The following is a 21,207-nucleotide window of genomic DNA, read 5'->3' on the forward strand; positions in this document are numbered from 1 at the left end:
AATGAGAAAAATCCTGTCTGAAACATGAAGGTGGCTGTGCTGTTAAAGAGCCCAGCCCACAGAAGGAGGGGAAATGCATTTTCCCCTGTGCCAAAGGGAGCTGAAACACCAAAATTCCCTCATCACGCAGCCCTGATGTGAAAGCCAGGTTGCCTCCCCTCCACACATCTGCAGCTCCTGGTGCCTCCAGGGCAAAGCCAGGCAGGCACAAGCCCTGCCAGCTGCTCCAGCACAGCCAGGGCCTGGGGAGCTGCAGGGAACCAGGCTGGGGTGCACAGCAGGGCTGGGGAGCCTTTGGGGGATGCTCTGAGTGGGAGCTGCAGTGTGACCGTGTTCACAGGGGTTCTTGGATTGGGGAAGAGATGAGGATCTGACTCCATGTTTCAGAAGGCTGATTTATTATTTTATTATATATATTATATTAAAACTATACTAAAAGAATAGAAGAAAAGGTTTCACCAGAAGGCTAGCTAAGAATAGAATAGAAAAGAATGAATACAAAGGCTTGTGGCTCAGCTCTCTGTCCCAGGCAGCTGGGCTGTGATTGGCCATTAATTACAAACATCCAACATGGGCCAATCACAGATTCACCTGTTACATTCCCCAGCAGCAGATAACCATTGTTTACATTTTGTTCCTGAGGCCTCTCAGCTTCTCAGGAGGAGAAATGCTAAGGAAAGGATTTTCCATAGAAGATGTCTGTGACACTGCATCATTGCCCCGTTAGCAGCACGGCTCGAGTGGCTTCATCCCCAGCAGCTTGGGCAGGGGTTTATGCAATTCCCAAAGTCCCCAGGGATGTGGCTCACTCAGCTGGCTCAGCTGGAGGAAGGAAAAGCATCTGGCTGGTGTCAGAGCTGGTTGTGGCTGAGGGAGCAATGAGGCATCTCTGCACTGTGCCTGGAACTGGGATCTGCTGGATCTGGGACCTCCTGTTTGCTCCCAAGAGATCCATCCCCACACCCTCAGAATGCTGCTGCATCCATTGCTGATGTTGCTGGGAAAATGCTGCTCAGGAGTCTTTACCTGGGAGCTTGGCCATGATTAAAATTGCAACATCTCAAAGGTAAAAAGGATTCCTGAAAGAACCTCAAAATACCTGCTGTGGGTATTTTAATCCAAACATAATAACCAAAGGGTTAATGCTTAACTGAGCTCCTCTTTCTGTGCACCAGCTTCCCTGGGAATCTGGTTTTTAACCTGATACAGAAAAATGGGAAAATGGCAAAGGACTTATATTTTATTTGGATTAAGAAGCATCCAGAGGCAGCACCATTCCTCAGGGGGCTCTGGTGGGGACAGCTGGAGGCAAACCAGGCTGTGCTGTGGCACTGCTTTCCCAGTCACTGGAACAGACCTTGCGAGGGGATTGTGGAGCCACTGGAAGCAGAGCTGGCTGGGAATGTTTTTGATAAAGCACATGTTGGAGTTACTTGGTCAGATGAAACTTCTCAGAGCAATGTGTGACACGTGTCAAAGCTGAAGCTGGGAATGCTTCCCTCCATCAGAAGGGAGAAAAAAGGGGATCCAGGAGGAGCAGTGGATTTGTGGATGTGCATCCAGGCTGAGTGTTGGCTCCAGCTCTCTGCAGTCCCAGAGGCAAAAGGAATGGCTGTCACTGACACCTCCTTGGCCACCCAAGACCCCGATGTGGTGCCAGGACCCGCCATGGTGTTGGTGTCCTCAGAGAGTGCCACGTGCCAGAGCCGCTTGTTCCGTGCATGGTGGCTTGGATAAAAGAATTCAGGTCGGAAGGGACTTTTAAAAGTCACTAAATCCAATCCCCTGCCATGGGCAGGGCCATCTTCAGCCCCAGAGCCCCATCCAGCCTGGCTTGGGTGTTGCTGGATGTTTCCAGGCATGGGATGAGCCACGTTCCTCAATCCCCACTCAAAGCAAACCCTTGAGCCCAAGCCAATAACTTCCAACCCCATGTTCTCCTTTCCCTTTCTCTTTAAGAAAAATTCTGGAGGTAGCCACTTCTGTGTGGTGGGAAACAGGAACATTTTGGGAATTTTCCAGCATCAGTGTTCCTGCTGCCCTGGGCATGGAGAGGTGCTCTGAGGGTGAGCTCCTTTAGCTGCTCCTCGGTGTAAATCTGACCCACGAGCTCACCCAGTGCATAGACACTGCCTGTTGAAAAGGCAGTAAATCAGCTAAAACCCTCGGTCAGAGCTGGCTTGGGAGTGTTTTATGGTGGAATTAGAGTAATGAATGAGGAGCCTGCTGTTTGTGTTAGTTTTGGCTTGTGAGCTGCAGAAAAGGTCTGGTACTGAACTTGGTGATAAACTCTCCTCCATCTCAGGTTGGAAACCACTTTTTAAAGCCTCCAAGAGCCAGGAGGGTGAGAGGCTGGCGCAGCACGAGCTGAGTGAGCATTAGGGCTGAGATAGGAGGCCTGGGTGTGTTTTGGGGCATGCTGAGCCCTCATTGCTGGAGCATCCAAGCTCTCCAAAGCTTTGGACGCTCTCCTCCTCAGGGCTGGCCCATGCTAGAGGAGCAAAGGGAGTTGGCCAAACCTGTAAGAATCCAACTATTTCCCTGCTCTGAGTACCAGAACTCTCTGGGATGCTTTGGGGTTGCTCCACACCTGGTGGCAGGTCACCCCTCACGTGTCCTGGGCAGGCTCCTTTCCAGCTTTGCTCTCAGATCCCTGCCTGAGCTCGTGGGTACAGAATGAGCTTCGTGCTCTGACTCTGCCAGAGCTGCAGGGGCTGGAGAGAACCTGGCTGGGATCTTGCCAAGCTCTAACCTGGCTCTGGATGGCTCCTGGGTGGAGCTGGGCCAGTTTTCCTCTGGCTGGGGCCAGATCCTCTGGAAAAACCTGAGGAGCTGCTGGTTAGTGGGACACAGCTGGGATGGATGGATGGATGGATGGATGGATGGATGGATGGATGGATGGATGGATGGATGATGGATGGATGATGGATGGATGGATGGATGGATGGATGGATGGATGGATAGATGATGGAGGGATGGATGGATGGATGATGGAGGGATGGATGATGGATGGATGATGGATGGATGGATGATGGAGGGATGGATGGATGGATGGATGGATGGATGGATGGATGGATGGATGGAGGATGGATGGATGGATGGATGGATGGATGGATGGATGGATGGATGGACGGATGGGGAACTGTTATTCCTGCTCCCATGTTTTTGCCTGAGAGCCCCTTAATTTCAAATGTAGAACAATTCGGAGGGAGGGCGTTTACATTTTTCCATTTCGGGGGAGGCTCCTGCCTTCCTTAGCAGACACCTGGCTTTCCAAATGGAGACAGGCAGGATTTTCTGCCCTGCTGCCCCTCCTGTGAGTGACGCCAGGGAAGGGCCCAGGCTTGGTCTTTGCCAGCAGCCATCACAAGGCCCGAGGACAGCAGAGCCCTGTCCCCACCTCTGCAGTGGTTATTTTCACCCCCAATGAAGGAGAGAAATGACAAGGAGCACTCTATTGATATTAGAAGGCGAGTTAATTACTTTATTATACTCTTTTATTCTATATTATACTGCACTGTATTACATTGCATCTAAACTGAATCTGCCAAGCACTCAACTGCACTTCACTGCACAGACTCTTGTGACTGCCAACAGTCCTGACACACACACAGACCTGGGTTCAATTGGTCAGTGAATCAAAACACTCACACCAAAATCCAATTATCAATTCTTTTCAGGTAAGCAACCTTCTGTGATGGATTCTACTTGTGAACAGCGCAGGAGGAGTAAATGAGATAAGAATTGTTTTTTCTTTCTCTGAGGTTCAGAGAATGTGAAACCCAGAAATATTCTTGGGAAGAATTGTGCTTTGCTTTTCTCTGTGAAGACAAATGTGGGGACACACCTCTGGCACAAGCGTGGGCATTGCACGCCCATGTTGAGCTCAGAAGCACAAAACAAATCCCAGCTGAGCTCAGCTGGTTCATCCCAGCCCGGTGTTCCCTCCCCACGGGGAATTCCCTGGGGCTGGCTCAGAGGGGAGCTCTGCCCTGCTGTCCCAACCACACCTGGACCTGGCCTCTCGGCATTTCTGTCACATTTCCAGCTGCTCTGGCAGGGCCAGCAGGGCTTGGGGGGACACCACCACCACCAGGGATCCCTCTGTGTGCCCTGCTGCCACCACAAAGCACAGGCTGTCCCCGCACCAGCACCAGCCCTGGCCTCTCCGTGTCCTCCTGTGCCCCTTCTCCTCCTCCTGCATCACCCCTGGACCCCACCACGCTGGGTTCAAGTTGGTCCCAAGTTTATTTTGGAGCTGGAGCAGCCTCCCCTGAGGCCAGGCCCGTGGCTGCCTCCTGGCAAAGTGGCTCTCTCAGGGGCAGCCTTTATCTCTTTGAAGATTAGGGGGCTTTAACATGTCTTTAAAGTGAATTTCACCCCCCCCCACCCACCACTGCTCTGTTTTATTATGATAATTGATGACCAGCAAACTTTTCTTTTCCTTTATCTCTTAAATATGTTTCTTTACCCTTAAAAATGCAATATTTCTTTTAACTGGGAATATGGATGGGTCTGTGTGGAGCGGGGCTGCCTTGGAATCATCTGTCAATTTGATCGTGTAAAGCCTCTGTTTTCAGCTGGCATCCAGTGCAGATTTCAAAGCTGTGACTCACCCCTTCTTTGCAGAGTTTGGAGTGAAAAAAAAAAAAAGGTAATAAAAAAAATTTAAAAATAAACGTTTTCCAAGTGGTCAATTACTGAGTTTTATTTTAGAGCCTCTGTGTCAGGGAGTTTTGGGTGTGTGAGCTCAGGAAGGATTAAAAGCACTAAAAGATTTCAGTAGCAAGGGCTACAGAATGAATGGTTGGCCTTGGAAAGAGGAGGTTGGAAGAAAGAAAATTATTGTAAATGAAAGGCCAAAATTCAAAGGTTTTTAACAAAAGATAAGGCAGGAAAGGGGAAGTCATGGTAATAATTTAATATATAGTCAAAATATTTTATTTGAGTATAATGTGGATAAACTCATGCAGCAAATGCTTGGAACTGCAACTGCCTTATCCCTCCCTGCAATAACTGTATAAATAACTAAATAAATCCATATCTAATGGATAAATATGTAGCTATAAATCTAAATAACTAAAATAAACCCATTACTAGACACAAAGGACTTGTAAAACTGAAGCCCAGATACTTCAGTGAACATTGAAGTATGTGAAAATGTGAATATTTTCATATTCACTGAAACTGTGAATATGCTTTTTTTAAAGCAAATTTATATGATTTTACATAAAATGCCACTTTCATCAGCGTGATCACAGCTCCCCTGGGAACCAGCCTGTGTTTGCTGGGCCTGATGCCCCAGCCCAGGCTCCCAGGAGGTGACAGTGGCTCTATGCTCCTGCCACCAGCAAATTCTGTCCCAAAATCCCAGATTTCCCCAAGCCAAGTCTCCAGGTGGTGTCAGGACAGAGGGTGAGCAGCAGCTCGGGGTTTCCTGGCTCCTCAGAGATTTTTGTGACACCTCATCCTGGGCACCTTAAACCCACGCGTGGGGAAAGGAGGCACAGAAAATGAGCGTTGGTGAAGCCTGAGGAGCACCAGTGGTGGCTCTGGGCAGGAGGATTCCAGAGCAGGGGTGGTTCCCAAGGGCTCAGGCCTGGCCATGCTGTGGGTGGCAGTGCCAGCTTGCAGTGCCTTATCCCAGAATATCCCACTCCAGGGTGGGAGAGCCCAGCTCCCTGCAGGCTTTTGGGGTGAATGCCGTGGGTGTTTGTGTTTGGGAGCTCCCACCCTGCCCTGGGAGCACGTGGGACCCACCAAGGCAGGGTCACCTCATGGTTAAACCCCAGAACCACAGAATGGTTTGGATTTAAAGGGGCTTTAAAACCCATCTCATCCCACCCCTGCCATGGCAGGGACACCTTCTGCTATCCCAGGCTGCTCCAAGCCCCATCCAACCCAGGGGACACTTCCAAGGGGGGACAAACCAGCTGTGACACCTCCCAGAGAGACTGTGGGGCAGCAGAGCTGTGGATCAGGAGCTGGGTGGGATGCAGAACCTCTCAGAGCACAAATTAGGACTTTTTAACCCCAAATTTGCCAGCAGCTGCTGATAGGAAGCCCTTCATGATGCTGAGAAGAGCTGGGATTTGATGGCTGCTCAACATCTGCAGTCAAGAGTGAGAGGGATGTGAAATGCAAAAATCCCACATGCCCACTCTTATTAGCTGAACCTACCATTCCTTGCACCAGGCAGTGTCTGGAATTACTCCTTTCCTCAAGCATGATGATGTTTTCCCAAGTGTTTTGCAGGCTGGCACCTCCAGCCTCTCCTCTGGACCTGGGAGTGCTCTTTGTGATCACCTGCAATGAGCCACATTCACCTTTCCTTTGCCATCTCAATGCCAAAGCCTGTTTGCTCAAAAATCCACACCAAGCTCCACCTAGAAGTGCCTCCAATGTTTTCTGAGCCTCTGAAGACCAAGAGCTGCTCACCAGAAATGTGCCAGGGGTTTTTACACCCCCTGAACGCGGCCTAGACCTGCAGAGAGCTGCATTGGTGTTTTTCAAAATACGATTGGCAAAGCCCAAGTGAAGTAGAAGATGGGATGGGGAGTGAAGGTTGGAAGGAGATGGTGGGGTAGACAGAGAGGAAGGAGAGCAGAACCACCAGCCTGAGCCCAGAAGAGCCCAGAGTTTGGGTCTGAGGGCAGGATCTCTGTGGTGACTGCTTTCAGTGAGGGAGCTGTTGGTACTGACGTGGTCCTGCACACACCCATCTCCTCCTGGGAAAGGTGATGCACATGGAATGGGATGGTTGGAAAAGCAGAGATGGGGAGAAGCTCTGCTGAAATCCCCCTTGACCAGTGAGGCACCTCCTGCTATTGAGGGGTTTGGGGGCACCTCCAGCAGTAGCAACAGGCTCAGGCTGGATCCTGAGTGGAACCAGGGGTGAAAAGCTGCACTGCAGGTCCAGGGAGCCCACCCAGGGCCCTGCAGCCGGCCCAGTGCCAGGGTGAGGATGGATCCAGGGGCCATTGAAAGCCCTCATCCGGCGTATATTTGGTTTGTCTTGTGTGACACAGAGAACCTGAGTTATTATTTGATCCTGCTCTGAGTAATAACCAGATAAATGGGCCTGAGGATTTCCAAATAAACATTTTAATAAATGAGGGGGGAATTAAAGGAGAGCTGCTCCCCCCCCTCCCTCTCCCCTGCTGCCAATATTAATGTTCAAATGAAGGCAGGCAGTGTCTAACAGAGCCCCGTGTACTGTAAATACATTTCTTGCACTGTCACATATAAACACAGCAGAGATGGAGATCAAAAGGTCTCTCTGTGCCGAGCAGAGCCGTGTGATGAAGTGAACATGTTGCTTTGTGCCTGGGCAGGGGTGATGGGACGCCTGAGAATAACAGACTGGCTGGAGACGGAGCAGCCCAGAAGGCCTGGGGGGCCTCAAAGGGGAAAAAAAAAAAGAAAAAAAATCCCCACTAGCAGCAGGAAAAATAAATAATTCCGTTATCTCTGATGAATTTCTGCCTTTGATCTGGCTTTTCCTCTCCCTCGTGCTGCCTTTTCGTTCCCTCTGCTCCCCCTTGCTCGCAGCCCCCCCAGCTCCCCCTCGGACACTTTTTCCCCCCATCCCCTCTGGGTTTGATTTATCCCTGATGGATGGGCAGAGCTCTCTGCCCAGCCCTGCCCCAGGACATCCCGGCTTCCTTTCATTCCTGGAGAGCCCCCCGGGCTCTGCTCTGGCTCCCTGGGATGTTCTTCCCTTGGGGAAGATGATTTTTGTGCCTCTCCCAAAGCCCAGCCTGCCCCATGTCGGGGTTATTCAGCTTAACCTTGACAGCTGCTAAATAATTGGGTGTTTCTGCCACGGCCAGTGCCTCCTTTCTGAGCCACATGGGTGCCTCTGATATTTCCCTGCAGCAGAAAAGGAATACAGGTGGGGTTTGGAAGCAGCAGAGAGGGGTTGGGATGGTGGGAGAGCCTGCTGAGGGGATGGATGGGGAGCAGGGATGGGATGTGGTGGGATTCATCCTCCTCAGGGCCACTGGGATGGTCCTTGCAAGGAGAGGACACCAAAATATTGCTTGTCTGCACCTTGGGCTCAGCTCAGCTCTGAAATTCAGGTCTAGGAAGGCCCAAATTGCAGAAAAAGTCAGCAAAAGGGAATGACTCAGGGAGCTCTCAGTGCCCAGGTGAAGATGTCCTTTCAAAACCTGAATTTTTGTCTCTCCGTGCTTGATAACCCATCCAAACCACTCCACGGGCCTGCTGCAAACTCCCACCCTTCAAAATGGTGTGGCTCAGGCTGGAAGGAGCTCTCAGGAGATGTAACAACCCCCCTGGACACATCCCTGCTGCTCCACCCTCTGTCCCACCCCAGAAACCCCTGAGTTGATGCATCCCCTGTTTCCTACAACTCAAAGCCAAAATTCACAGTGCTTCGACCACTGGGTTGACAAAAGGTCCATCAAAAAAAAATCCTGGCAACTCTGCTTTGACATCTCCTGTCTCCCAGCCCAGCTGGTTACAACTTCTGCTTCTACATCACATTTAATATTAACAATTTTCCTAAAAATCCCTGTGAAGTAAAGGACATTTCTGATTCAAGCCCAGCTTGGTCAGATGTTCCCTCCCTTTTTATTTCTTCATGCCTGTGGTGCTGTTCTGGTCAATCATTCCTCATTTTCCATCCCCTGGAGATGTCTCAGCAATGGCAATCTCTCCCTTTGGGCTCTTTGGCCCTAAATGAACTCATCCTTTATCCAGAAGAGGATAACTTAAAAATTGATGTTCCACATTTGGTAGTTTGTATTTTAAGGTGTTTACATTGATACAGAGTTCACTCACCCATTCCCTTTTGCAGAATCCTCTGATCCTTTTATTTGTGCAATTCCCTATTTTTGCTAGCTATAAAAAGAAGTTTTTGCATGAAGAATTTTAATGATTTTTGTACAGTCAGTGTGCTCATGGAACCTGCTGGCAGTGAAATCCCCCTAGATTTCTTATCCTCACCCAAAACTACCCAGCCTGTGAAAATTCCTACATAACCACTGTTATAAAGCCCTAAAATCAGCCTGACTGATCCTGCTGAGCACCATGCAGGGCACTCCTGCCCTTAGCACTCCCAGCAAGGGGGAAGAACTGATAGCAAAACTCACAAGGAGAAGAAACAACTCCAGTAAGAGCCCAGAGCAGGTTGGAAGCAGAGCTGGGAGGAGAAATTCGGCCTCTCCAAGCATTTTCTGTGGAGCTGCAAGGTGAACAGTAGCAACTGCAGTGCCAGGGAAGGTCACATCCAGCCCCTGGAATCATCCAGATGTGCTTTGAAGACATCCAGAGATGGCAAATCCATCACTTCCCATGGAGAGCTGTGCCAGAGTTAATCACCCTCACTTCAACATCTGTGCCTTGCCTTTGCTTGGAATTTGCAGGGCTTCAGCTTTGGATTTCTTTATTTTTTTTTTTATTTTTCCTTACAGAATCACAGAACCTTCCTGGCCTGACACCCTGAGCAAGGGCTTGGAGAGCTTTTCTGGGCTGCTTATCTTGGATGTTTGATTAATTCACTTTTTTTCTACAGCTCAATGCAAAACTCTGTACTCCCATCAGAGAGTACAGAGTTATCCTTTTATGAGGATAATAATACAAATTATTATTAATAATGACATCATTATTATATTATTATATTATTAGTACATTACTATATTATTAAATATAATATTGCCAATAATCAGTTTTTCATTAATAATTAATAATGATTAATAATATGTTGTTATTAATAATTTATTAATAAGTAATAAAGAATTGTCATTCTAATGAATGACAGTTTCATTCCTCCTTTTATTAATAAGGAATAAAGAATTTTCATTCTAATTTAATTAAATAGATATATTTCCTTACCCATGAATAGGAATTTTGGCATTTAAAAAAAAAGTTCTGATTTAAATAGATTTCTCCTCCCACTGGATTTCCCTAAAATGATCATTTGCAAACAAAACCACTCAAAAATCAAAATCAGCAAGGTGCCCTCTGTGTTTCTGTGGCATTTTGGTTCTTTGGGTTTCGCTTGTTCATGTTTCCATGGTAAATACAACATCATTTGGGGAAAATACTTTTTCAATGTCATTTTATTTCCATGCACCATGCACCACAGGCCAACTGTAGGAGTCCACACACTGGAGAGGCACAAGGAATTTGAGCTCCACTCTGATTTTAACAAAGAATGGGATGTCCTGAAGAGCCCAGCTGGTAAAACACCCAGGAGGGAAGGAGAGAGGATTAATTGGCTGCCAGTAATCAGAGACAGGGCAGGACTTTTCCTCCCTGGGGTGGGAAATCCTTTATAAAGCCCTGGGACTGCAGGAGCTGCTGGGATGCTGCAGTGGGTGCTGGCCAGGTGAGCAGTCCCTGGGGTAGGTGCAATTCTTTCCTACATGGGGAAGGTGCTGTTTGCTTGTTTGTGTTACTTTTGGGGGCAGAAATCTCCTGCCCTGGGTGCTGCTGCTGTTTGGGGGGCAGCATTTGGAGGGGTGGACCAAGGGACAGAGTTAAGTCACTCCCTGCCCTGTTGAGTGATTCCATTGAGTCCCCTCCTCAGGCAGGGGCTGCTTGGTGCTTTTCCAAGGCTCCTGTTCCAGCTGGATAATCCCTAAAAGTCCTGAGAGCCTCTGCCTTGGGGCTTGGCTGGCTCCAGGACTGCAAGCAGGAAGGCAGGGTGGATGTGCTGAGCTCTGGTTTTGGGGTGTTTGTTTCCTTGTTCTCCGGAATTCTGCCCCAGTGGCCTTCACTCAGCTGAGCCTGGTGTGTCCCTGAGCCCTGCTGGGCACAAGGGGTGACAGACACCGTGGGGAAGGTTTATACTTTCCCTCCCCACCTTCAGAGGCCCCTTGGTTTTGGGAAAAGCCTCCAGACTCTTTGGATGAAGCAGGGGCAGCAGTGGAAGCCACTGCCTGCTCCATCAAATAAATCCTCTAGCACAGATTTCTTGGGAAGTGACTTAAAACCTGGCAGGTTTTAACTCTGGAAGGTTTTGTCTGTGCTTTAACCCCCTGGATCTCACTGAGCCTTTGCTGCCTCTGATTTTCAGGCTCCATCATGCATCTGGAGATGCTGGGGACCTGCTGAGCAGGCTGGAGCTCCCTCTGGTTGGGAAGGATGAAAGTCTGACAAGAAGGTCTCACAGATACGTGTGCTTAGCAGAAAGACTTTTAAATGTGTAGAGTCTGATGAAGGAATAGAGATGGAAGCAAGTTTTGGTATAGAAGAAAAGAATTGCTGAGCCAGTCTTGCTGGGTAACCAAGGAGGCAAAGGGTGTGTTAGTTAGAAGGGGGTTTTATGACTTAGAGCAAAGGATAAACCCACCCCAAACAAGAAGATATTTTTACCAAGCAGAAAGATAGCACAGGCAAACAAGTCAGCAAATGGTGCAAGTACAAAAATGATCTCAGAATTTTCCGCTGCAAGAAAACCGAAAAACAACTTCGAGCTTAAATTGTAATGTACTGACTTTTAGTGACTGGGGAACAGTAACATGAATATGGTAATTATAGTAGTTCTGATAGGCTATAGGGAAAATTTAATGTATAGATTGGTTCTTATGTATTAAGAAAAGTCTAAATGCACTGTAACCTAAACCAAGGGGTCTCCAAAGAGAGACAAAGTCTAAATGCACTGTAACCTAAACCAAAGGGTCTCCAGGCCTGCCTGCAGCTGGAGCTGACAGCTGTAGGCACAGGCTCTGTTGCCCATGAGCCTGGACTGCTGTAACATCTTAGATGGAATAAACTGCATTTTGGAGAGCCCCTGGAGTCCTGCATCCCTCATTTAGGCTCTTACACCCTGCCAGCTCTTGGAGCAGCAGCCTGAGAGGAGGAGGAGGCTGCTGATCCAACATCTGGGAAGGAGCAGCTCGCTGAGCACTCTGCTGAGCGACTCTCAGAAAGAGCCCAGGCCTGGGTGGGGAGTGCTGCCTTATCTCTCCCCCAAACATCAGAGCCCTGATCTTGCTCCTGAGGCCAGGACCTGACAGCCTTGTACATTAGCACTTTTTTAAAGTGATGTCCACTTTTGAAATAGTACCTGTCCCAAGAGTGGTCACTTCATTTGACAAATGCCAGCGATGACAGCTGGATGTTACAAACTCCAGCCCAGCTCACCCAGAGCTCAGGGGGGAGAGCTGTGCTCCCCTTGGTCTGTGGGGTTATCTGCATGTGGTGCCCACCCTGAGCCATGGCCCAAGGCCCTTTTGGACCTTGGATAGGGGCTGTCCCCATGGGATGGGCGCCTGGATCCCCCCAGCAGCACAGTGGGACAAATGGGGCAGCTGAAGGCAGGCAGAGAAGGTAAATGGGGATTTCCCCAAAAGAACAATGGAGTTTTACCACCCTCTGTCTGCCCAGAGTAAGGAGAGAAGCCAAGCAGGAAACTCATTCATCTCCTCCTTATACAGGAAGCTTTGAGCTGGAAGTTTCTGGAAAACCCACTCATCTCCTCTGTCACAGACATCTTTTAGGAAAAATCCTTTCCTTAGGATTTTTTCCTCCTGAGAAGCTGAGAGGCCTCAAGAACAAAATGGAAACAATGATTATCTGCTGCTGTGGAATGCAACAGGTGGATCTGTGATTGGTCTCATGCAGGTGTTTCTAATTAATGGCCAAACACAGTCAGCTGGCTTGGACTCTCTGTCTGAGCCACAAACCTTTGTTATCATTCTTTTTTTATTAATTTTAGCTAGCCTTCTGATGAAATAATTTCTTCTATTCTTTTAGTATAGTTTTGATATAATATATATCATAAAATAATAAATCAAGCCTTCTGAAACATGGAGTCAGATCCTCGTCTCTCCCCTCATCCTCGGACCCCTGTGAACACGGTCACACTCCTCCTTACACAGGGAGGTTTGAGCTGAAAGTTTCGGGATGAGGCTCCAGCTCCAAAGCTGCCCCTGGATGTGTTTTGCCCTGGACAGAGCTGGCTCTGGGGGCCCAAGGGGATTTTCCTGGCTCCATGGGGTTGCTGTGGGCACTGTGCTGAGGGGCTGGGGCAGTCTGGGTGAGAGGAACAGGGCTGAGAGATCCCAGAGCTGAGAATTCCCTCCCTGCTCTGTTGGGCCTGCCAAGAGCCCTGGTGCTGCTGCTGGCCTGTCCAAGCCACCACTAAAAGCTGCCCTGAAAGAGCCCAGCTGAAGTGACAAATGAAGAAAGCTGGGAAACGCCACAATTTGGGTTGTGGCTTGATGGATTTTCTGCCTTTTATTTAAATAGGAGGTTAAATACACCCACTGCCTTGGATGGTGGTGGCCTGCAGAGGGTTTCTCTGACAGATGCCTGGGGGTGCTGCAGTGATGTTTGCGCTGTGTTTGGTGTGAAAGGGCTGCTCACAGCCCCTGGCTGAGGGCTGCTGGGAGCAGCTGGGATTTTCTGGCCTCTTGCCTGTGCTGTGGGATGCCCACCCACTGCTGGAGAAGTGAACTCTCAGCCCTGGAATTCAGGGGGAACAGGCTGAGCAGAGGGAGCACCTGGATGTCAGCAGTGCTTCACTCTTTTCTGTGGCTACTGAGCCTCTCCCCAAAGTTTCCCATATTATTCCCATTTTCCCAGCAGGGTTTCCTAGAGAACAAGATGTGGCTGAGTGTGTGACTGCTGTGCTCTGGGGAACACCAGCTCTGCCCAAACTCCAGCGTGTCTGGCTCCTCACTGCCAGCAAAGCTGCAGCTCAGGGGCAGTGCCCAGCTGGGCATTGGGCACCTCAAGGCAGCCAAGGACTCCTCCAAAAATCCCTAAATATGGAAACATCTTGAGATAGAAGCAGAAAAAATGTTTTTTGGGAAATTCAGTCATAGCTGGACTCTTCTCTTGCTGATGGACAGAGGGAAAGGATTTCAGTGCTCTTCAGGCATCTCCTGTGGGTTGATGTTCCTCTCTTCCCTGGCTCTCCATGGTTTGGTCCCACACCCTTTCTCCTCTGCCATCCCTCTCTTCTCTTAACAAAATGCACATAAAGAATATCAGAAGCTAAAAGGGATCCACAAGGATCTCTAAGTCCAGCTCCTGGCCCTACACAGGACAGCAGCAACAATCCCCCCCTGTGCCCCTGGCTAATGGGGACTCTCAGCAACTTGTTCCCAACTCATCAGTTTTTGGGCAGTTGTGAGTGGGAGTGGAAACTGGATGATGAATTTTTTCTCCCTTCACAGGCTCTCAGAGGTTTTCCCCAAGCACCACCTCGATGTCTTGTAGCCATCCCTGCATCTCTTGGTGCCCACCTTCCCCTGGAGCTGCCACATCTCCCTCCACCCCTCCTCACCTCCACTGAGAGCCAAGTTATGATGTGAAACTTGAACACTTCTGGACAACTGGCACAGCCCAAGCTGAGCCTGCAATTTCCTGGCTCATAAAAACATGAGCTTCCTTCAGGCCCAGGTCTCTGCCAGGTCACACTGATCCAAGTCCCACACCACCTCCCCAAGGCCTCCCCACCCCCAAAATATTCCGTGACACCAGCAATGAGCTTGATTTTTCTTTTTTTTTTTTATTTTTTTATTGTTCCATATGTTGGAGACACATGGAAAAATGCACAGGAGAAATCCCCTCAGCCAGGGAGCGAAAAGCCCCTGAGTTTACAGGGTGTTGCAAATAATCTGAGGCAAAACAAATGTTTAAGGCTGCCTCGAATGCCAATTTGGAGTGCATTGTTTTAAACCTGGGAAAACAGGCCAAGGGGCAGTTGTTAATGGGCCAGTAATTTTCTTCCTTTCTCGGCACCCCAGAGCAACAAATATCAAATATTCCTTGGGAAAGGAATCAAGTGTGGGGGCCTTTTTATTGAACATCTCCAAAGCCTTCATTGCCTCGGCCTCGGAGCGCTGCCGCTTCCAGGGAGAGCTTTTACAAGCAATAACCTGTTTGGGAAGCAGAGCAGGGAAGCCACACAGCCCAGTTTGCAGCTCATTGTTGGGGCTGCCTTTTACAAGCCACACTGGGGGCTCCCAACAGCTGAGCTTTTTGTAGCCCAGTCCATTAAACACAGCAAGCAGGGCTAAAGAGCAGCAGGGGATGGAGCCCTGGGGATCCTGCTGAGCCAAGGCCTCTGCTCCTGTAATAACTCAGCTGCATCCCTCTCAGAATCCCAGCAGCAAACAGCCTGGGCACTGAGGCTAATGTGCTGCTGAAGGGCAGGTCAAGTGTGGAAAGGGCCAGGGTTGGGAGTTTTCCTCAGGGTTTGGTCGTTGCTACAGGAGCAGTTGGCCAAAACGCTGCTGGTTCTGGTAATGAGCCAAGCCTGGTGTGTGTGGGACTTTGGGGTCCTTGCTGAGGCTTCTCTCCCTGAGATCTTGGTGTGCAGTCCAGGAGATGTGGCAGGACCTGGGGAAAGGCTGGAGCTGTGTCAGGACAGGTTTAAGATGGATTTCAGGAGAAGCACCCAGAGGGTGCTGGGCACTGCCCAGGCTCCCCAGAGAATGGGCACAGCCATTCCAGAGGCTACCAGAGCTTCAGGAGCACTTGGACAGTGCTCCCAGGGATGCCCAGGGTGGGATTGCTGGGGTGTCTGTGCAGGGCCAGGGGCTGGATTTGATGACTTTTGAGCCCCTTTGCACTCAGGGTGTTCTCTGTGTGCACTGGGCAATGTCCCCAGCTCTCCCTGGGCACGGTGTGGCTGTGCTGGCTCTGGGCAGCCAAGAACACCAACACTTCTGAAAGGTGCCTCAAACAAAGCCAACCTGAATTTTGGGGATCCATTATTTCTCTTTTGGGCTGCAGGAGAAGGAAGGGCTGTGGCCTCCCAACATCAAGTAAGGGACTCTCACTCCATGGTGCTGTTGGTGCTGTGAGGGGGGCACAGGGAGAAGGGGAGGAAAAAGGGATTAGGCACTTGGTTTTTACAACCCCCAGCTGCCCTCCCTGTGTGCCAAGGGCACAGGCACTCCCTGCCTTGTTCACTTGCTGGTGTTTTCCCAAGAAACAGCCACCCAGAGCACTGAAATTCCCCCCTCAGCTCCAGCCCTTCCCCTCCAGGGCAGCAGCATGGCAATCCTGCAGTGCTGAGCCTGCCGGCCCTGGGGATCACCTGCCTGGGACAAAAACAAACAAACCACCACTTTTCACATTGAATTATTAAATTGGGCCTGGCTGAACCCTCTGCTGTCCTTCCTCTGCAGGGGCTGCCCTTGGTTCTCAGCTGCTGTCACTTGAGCTGAACGTCTTCGTGTCATCTAAGAGAACCTGTGTCTTCTTGTCCTTCCCCAGTGCTTTCAGTGTTTCACTTGGAGGCTTTTACCTGTTGGCAGCTCCTTTTCTGCCTGCCAAGGCTGGGGGAGGGAAGGGAGTTGTTAGACAATGCCCAAGGACTGTGGGCTAACACCGAGGCTGGGTTGCAGTTTTCCTCAGTGTTTTTAGTTGGAAAAAACAGAGATCTGACAACCTGAGTAAGCTATGGGAGCTCCAGGCTGTGGCATATTGCTGGAGAAAAGTAAATTTCTGCTTGAATTCCAACTGTTCACCTCTAGTGTTTGCAGAATTGTCCTGTCATTTCTCTGCTTTGGAGCAATCTTGTCATTTAATTGGTTTTTATCTTTGATTTTGAGGTTCTTGTTTAAACCAATTGAATTACTTCAGAGCAAAATAGCTTGAGTCTGTATTTTAAATTAATTTCTGATTTATTTACTTGCAAGTCCAGGGTGTTCTGGTGTAAATTGTGATAATTCCACTCAAGCCCTCTGTGATAATTCAGATAATTCAGATAATTCAGATAATTCAGATAATACATTTCCCTGTACAGGTACCTGCTATTGTCCCATCCCTGGCAGTGTCCAGAGCCAGGCTGGACAAGGTTTGGAGAAACCTGGCATAGAGAAATGTGTCCCTGTCCATGGCAGGGGTTGGAATGAGATCTTTAAGATCCCTTCCAACCCAAACCATTCCATGACTCTATTGCACTCCCGAGGCAGAAAGTTTAAAGTTATGGCTCTGAAAACAAGTTAATTTTTATCTGAAAAGTCTGGGTTGCAGTTCTCTGTGTTGAAGGAGGAATAATTCCCGTTCATTATGGGTTCAGGGCTGTGCCGAGCATCCCGCGGTCCGGCGCCGGTCACTGAGGGATGCTGCAGCCGGGGGTTGCCATGGAGACGGGACAACAGCGAGCCTGGGATGCGATTTGATCCCCACTGATGTTGCCGGGGAGGAGGGGACGTGGCCGGGGCCCCCCAGAGCGGCCGGGGACCCCTCGGGGCGCTGCACTCAAATCCATGGGGAGACATTCCCTGGGAGCTTCCCTGCCCGAAGCGCCCGCACAGCCCGGGATGGAGCTCAGGCAGGAAGCGCCGGGGTCCTGCAGGAGGTAAAACTCACTTTATCCCTCCTTGTGCCAGTCAGGATCTGTGCCAGGCAGTGAAAATGCCAGCCCCCCTGAGCAGCAGGGCTGGGGATGGGTTTCCCTGGGGTCCTGCCTTGCTGGGAACACGGGGTGCTCAGCTTGGCCCATCCTGTTCTCACACACTGGTACAAACCTGGGGGAGGCTCTGGGACCCAGTGGGAATCACGGCTGTGGGATGCCAGGGAAGGCAGCAGTTCCAGGCTCTGGGAACCCTCAGGAGGCAGGGGGCTGTCTGCCAGGGGATGTTAAACACCAGGGCCTGGAGGTCATGGGGATGAGATATCCCTGGAGCAGCAGCAGGGATAACTCCGGAATAACTCAGCGGCTTCCTGATGCTGGCTGGTGTGAGGAGGATGCTGAGCTCTCTGGGTGTTCCCCTCTTCCTGCTGGTTGTTATGGGCTTGGTGTCTTTTGGGAATCAGTTTCGCTCCCAGATGCTGAGATAAAACAGTAGAGCTCTGAAAATCCCTCAAACTGCAGGCAATTCCTGCCCTGTGCTCCATCGTGGAGAGGAGGGACAGGCACCCTGCTTTCCTGGGAAATGGGGACGTTTGGAAGTGTATGACCTGTCCTGGGCAGGAAAAGGCTCATCCCTGCTTGGGACTGGGATTTTCTTATTCCCCCTGAGTGTGGTTTGGCTCCTGGCTCCCAGCACCCTCCTGCCACTGTCCTGGTCCCCATGAGTGACAGGGACCTGCCTCCTCTGGGATGCTGAGGGAGCAGCCAGCAATTCCTGCCCTGTCCATCCCTCCAGCTGCAGAGAATTCCAGCAGCAATCAAGGAATAAAGAGACCTGAGGGGTTTGGTACCTGGAGGTCACTGGGCTCCTGCTCTTTGGCTCCTTGGCTACCAGCAGGTCCCCTCCCTGCTCTGTGTCTGTGAGTTTGGTGGCACAAAGTCCCTGGTTTGAGTCACTTTTTGTGGTGGGACCTTCTTGGTTCACCTAGCTGTGGGTGGGAGCAGGACTTGGAGAGCAGCTGGGATTTTGTATTCAATGGGGGATAACAGCTGTAGGTACTTCAGTGCTGAATTAATCAAGTGGATTTTGTAGTGCTGCAGGGAAGGAGATGTGGAGTGAGACCCCACTTTGGGGGTTGTGGCTCTCCTTGGCCTCATGAACCCCTGGTGGGGGGCAGGTTGTCCCCACAGAGGCTTTTGAGAGCTCCTCTCTGGGCAGCTGAGTTGATGGGCAGTTAATGATTCGAGAAGGATGGAAAGGTTTAACTCTACCCTGCCTCAGCCACCATTTTTCTGGTTGGGTGGGCAGGAGGCTTAAAATGCCACTTTGGCTGGCAGAGAGATGGGGGCCAGAGGAAGGGCAGGGAAAAAAGCTTTTACATCCAAAAATAACTCTGGAACAAAACGAAGAGGGCAGAGGGCTAGCAGGGAAAGGGAGAAGTGCCCTCTCCAGGGAGCAGCCCTGGAGTTCTCATCCTCTGAGCAGGAAAGCTTGGCTGTATTAAAGGCAGTCCCCAGCTGCAGAGCTAAAACAGGCACGTGTGAGAGCAGCAGGGGATGGTGGCACAGGGCACAGCGCTGCCCTTCCTCCACTGCATGTTCCAAGCTCAGCATCCTCCCAACAAACTCTTCTTTTCCAGCTGCTCAGGGCTGGGACACGCTGGGCCGTGGTGGGGTGGTGTTCACAGGGGTCTCAGGATGAGGGAAGAGATGAGGATCTGACTCCGTGTTTCAGAAGGCTGATTTATTATTTTAATACATACATTGTATTAAAAGTAAATTATATATTAAAACTATACTAAAAGAATAGAGAAAGGATTCATCAGAAGGCTGGCAAGGAAAGGAAAGAATGGAATGATAACAAAAACTCGTGACTCTCAGAGAGTCTGAGCCAGCTGACTGTGATTGGCCATTAATTAGAAACAACCAACATGGACCAATCAAAGATGCACCTGTTGCATTCCACAGCAGAAAATAATTATTGATTTTCTTTTCCTCTGAGGCTTCTCAGCTTCTCGGGAGAAAAAATCCTAGCAAAAGGATTTTTCATGAAATGTGTCTGTGACAGCCATGGCCCCTGTCCTTGCCTTGTCTCTGGTGATGCTGCAGCTGCTTCCCACCCCCAGCACTGCTGTGACCCTGGCACAGGGCAGGAGAGGGCACTGAGGGGCTCTTGTGTCCCTTATCCATGGATGTGCTGCTCCACAGAGAGAGGGAGGAAGGGTTGGGCTCTGCTGGGCTCAGAGCTGAGCAGAGCTGGGGATACCCAAGGGCTGGGGATGCCCAAGGGTTGGGGATACATCTCCAGCCCCTCCCAGAGCAGATTTGATTTGGACAGAGGGAGATGCCTGTGGTGGCCATGGGGAGCTCTGGCTGGAAGTGTTGTAGGTGGGACAGGAGGAACCTGCTTTTTTGGGTTTTTTGGGGTTTTTTAGGTTTTTTGTCTCACCCTACTTGATCTAAACACCCATATCCCTCAGGACCTCAGAGCCCCTTGAAGAACCTGTTCCCTCCAGCTTGGCACTGCTCCTGCCAGATCCCTCCTGTCACAGGGAGCAATCCCATGGGACACAGGACCTGGCAGCTTTTGAGCACCAGGACACCAGGGAAAATGGAGAAAAGTCCTGTGCCAAAATGGCAAGAAATCAGAATAACACCCCAGAGAGGATCTCCTGGCCAAGAGCAGCATCCCTGCAGGGCACAGGGGCTGTCCCTGCTCCATGAATGTCCTTGCCTGTGTGTCCCAGTGCCTGATGCTGCCAAAGCCTCATCCCTGTGTGCAGAGCCCTCCCACCAAAAGCGGGATTTTCAAAGGAAGATGCAGGGCAAGCGTTGGTTGGGTATTGAATTGTCAGTGGTGGCCAGGAAATGCTGCTATTCCTTCCCTTCCCAGAGCTGGGAGATGATAAACGCCGGGGGCTGCCTCCATTCAGCTGTGATCCATCAAGGAGGGGGGGCCTGGCCCCGGGGAGGGGGTGAGCAGAGGTCAGTGATTGTGTAAACAGGCACTTCAGAGTTCACCCCGAGCTGGTATTACTGTAATTCATTAGAGGTGTCAGCCTGCTTTGTAGTTCCTTGCTTGGAGAGCCCCTTTGCCTGGCAGCTTCCAGCACCCAGCCTTGCCAGCAGAAAAATAAACTTTGCAGGAGGCAAAGCTGCAGTTGCAGCACCACCCTTAAGTAAAATAACATTAAAAAAAAAACTTTTAAAAGTGAGGTTTGGTGGCTCTGCTCGTTTCCTGGCCAGGCTTTGCTGCAGGCACAGAGGCTCCTCCTGCAGAGGGGAATCTGGGCTTGGGGAAGGCGCTTTGCTCCTACCAGACACATGGAAGTGAGGAGCAACTGAGCACCACTGCTGGCACCAAGGGATTTGTGTAGGGAAAACAGCCTGAGGGCACAGAGCACACTGTGCTCTCCCACAGGCAGCATTTGCTTCCAGGAATTCCAAACCCTTTCTAGGCAGGAGCTCAGGGACCACAGGAGCTTCTCCCTGCGGGCTGATCCACCGGTGTGGAGCATCCTTGGAGGAAACCTCGCCATTCAACACCTTTGTTCTGCCCAGGGCAGGGTGGGGAGCCTCCTCTGCAGCCCCCAGATGGATGCTGGGCTTGGCAAGGGGCTTGGTGCCACTTGTCACCATGTGGGGATGGAGCAGGAGCCTGCCAAGCCCAGGAGGAGGAGGAGGAGGGCTGGAGCTCTCCCCCCTGCTGGAACAGCGTTTTCTGCTGCAATGCTTCACCCAACACAAAAGGACACTCAGATTCCCCCTGCCTGCAGTGAGGAAGCCCAGCATGGGATACAAAGTGCCAGAGGTGTGCAGGGAGAGGCTCATGGGGAGGCTCCAGACCCTGGGGATGGTGGAGCACTGTGGGGAAAGCCCCAGCAGCTCAGATTGCTGCTCTGGTGTGGGGGCATGAAGAC

Source organism: Geospiza fortis, unplaced genomic scaffold (assembly GCF_000277835.1).
Source record: "Geospiza fortis unplaced genomic scaffold, GeoFor_1.0 scaffold408, whole genome shotgun sequence".
Lineage (NCBI taxonomy): Eukaryota > Metazoa > Chordata > Aves > Passeriformes > Thraupidae > Geospiza > Geospiza fortis.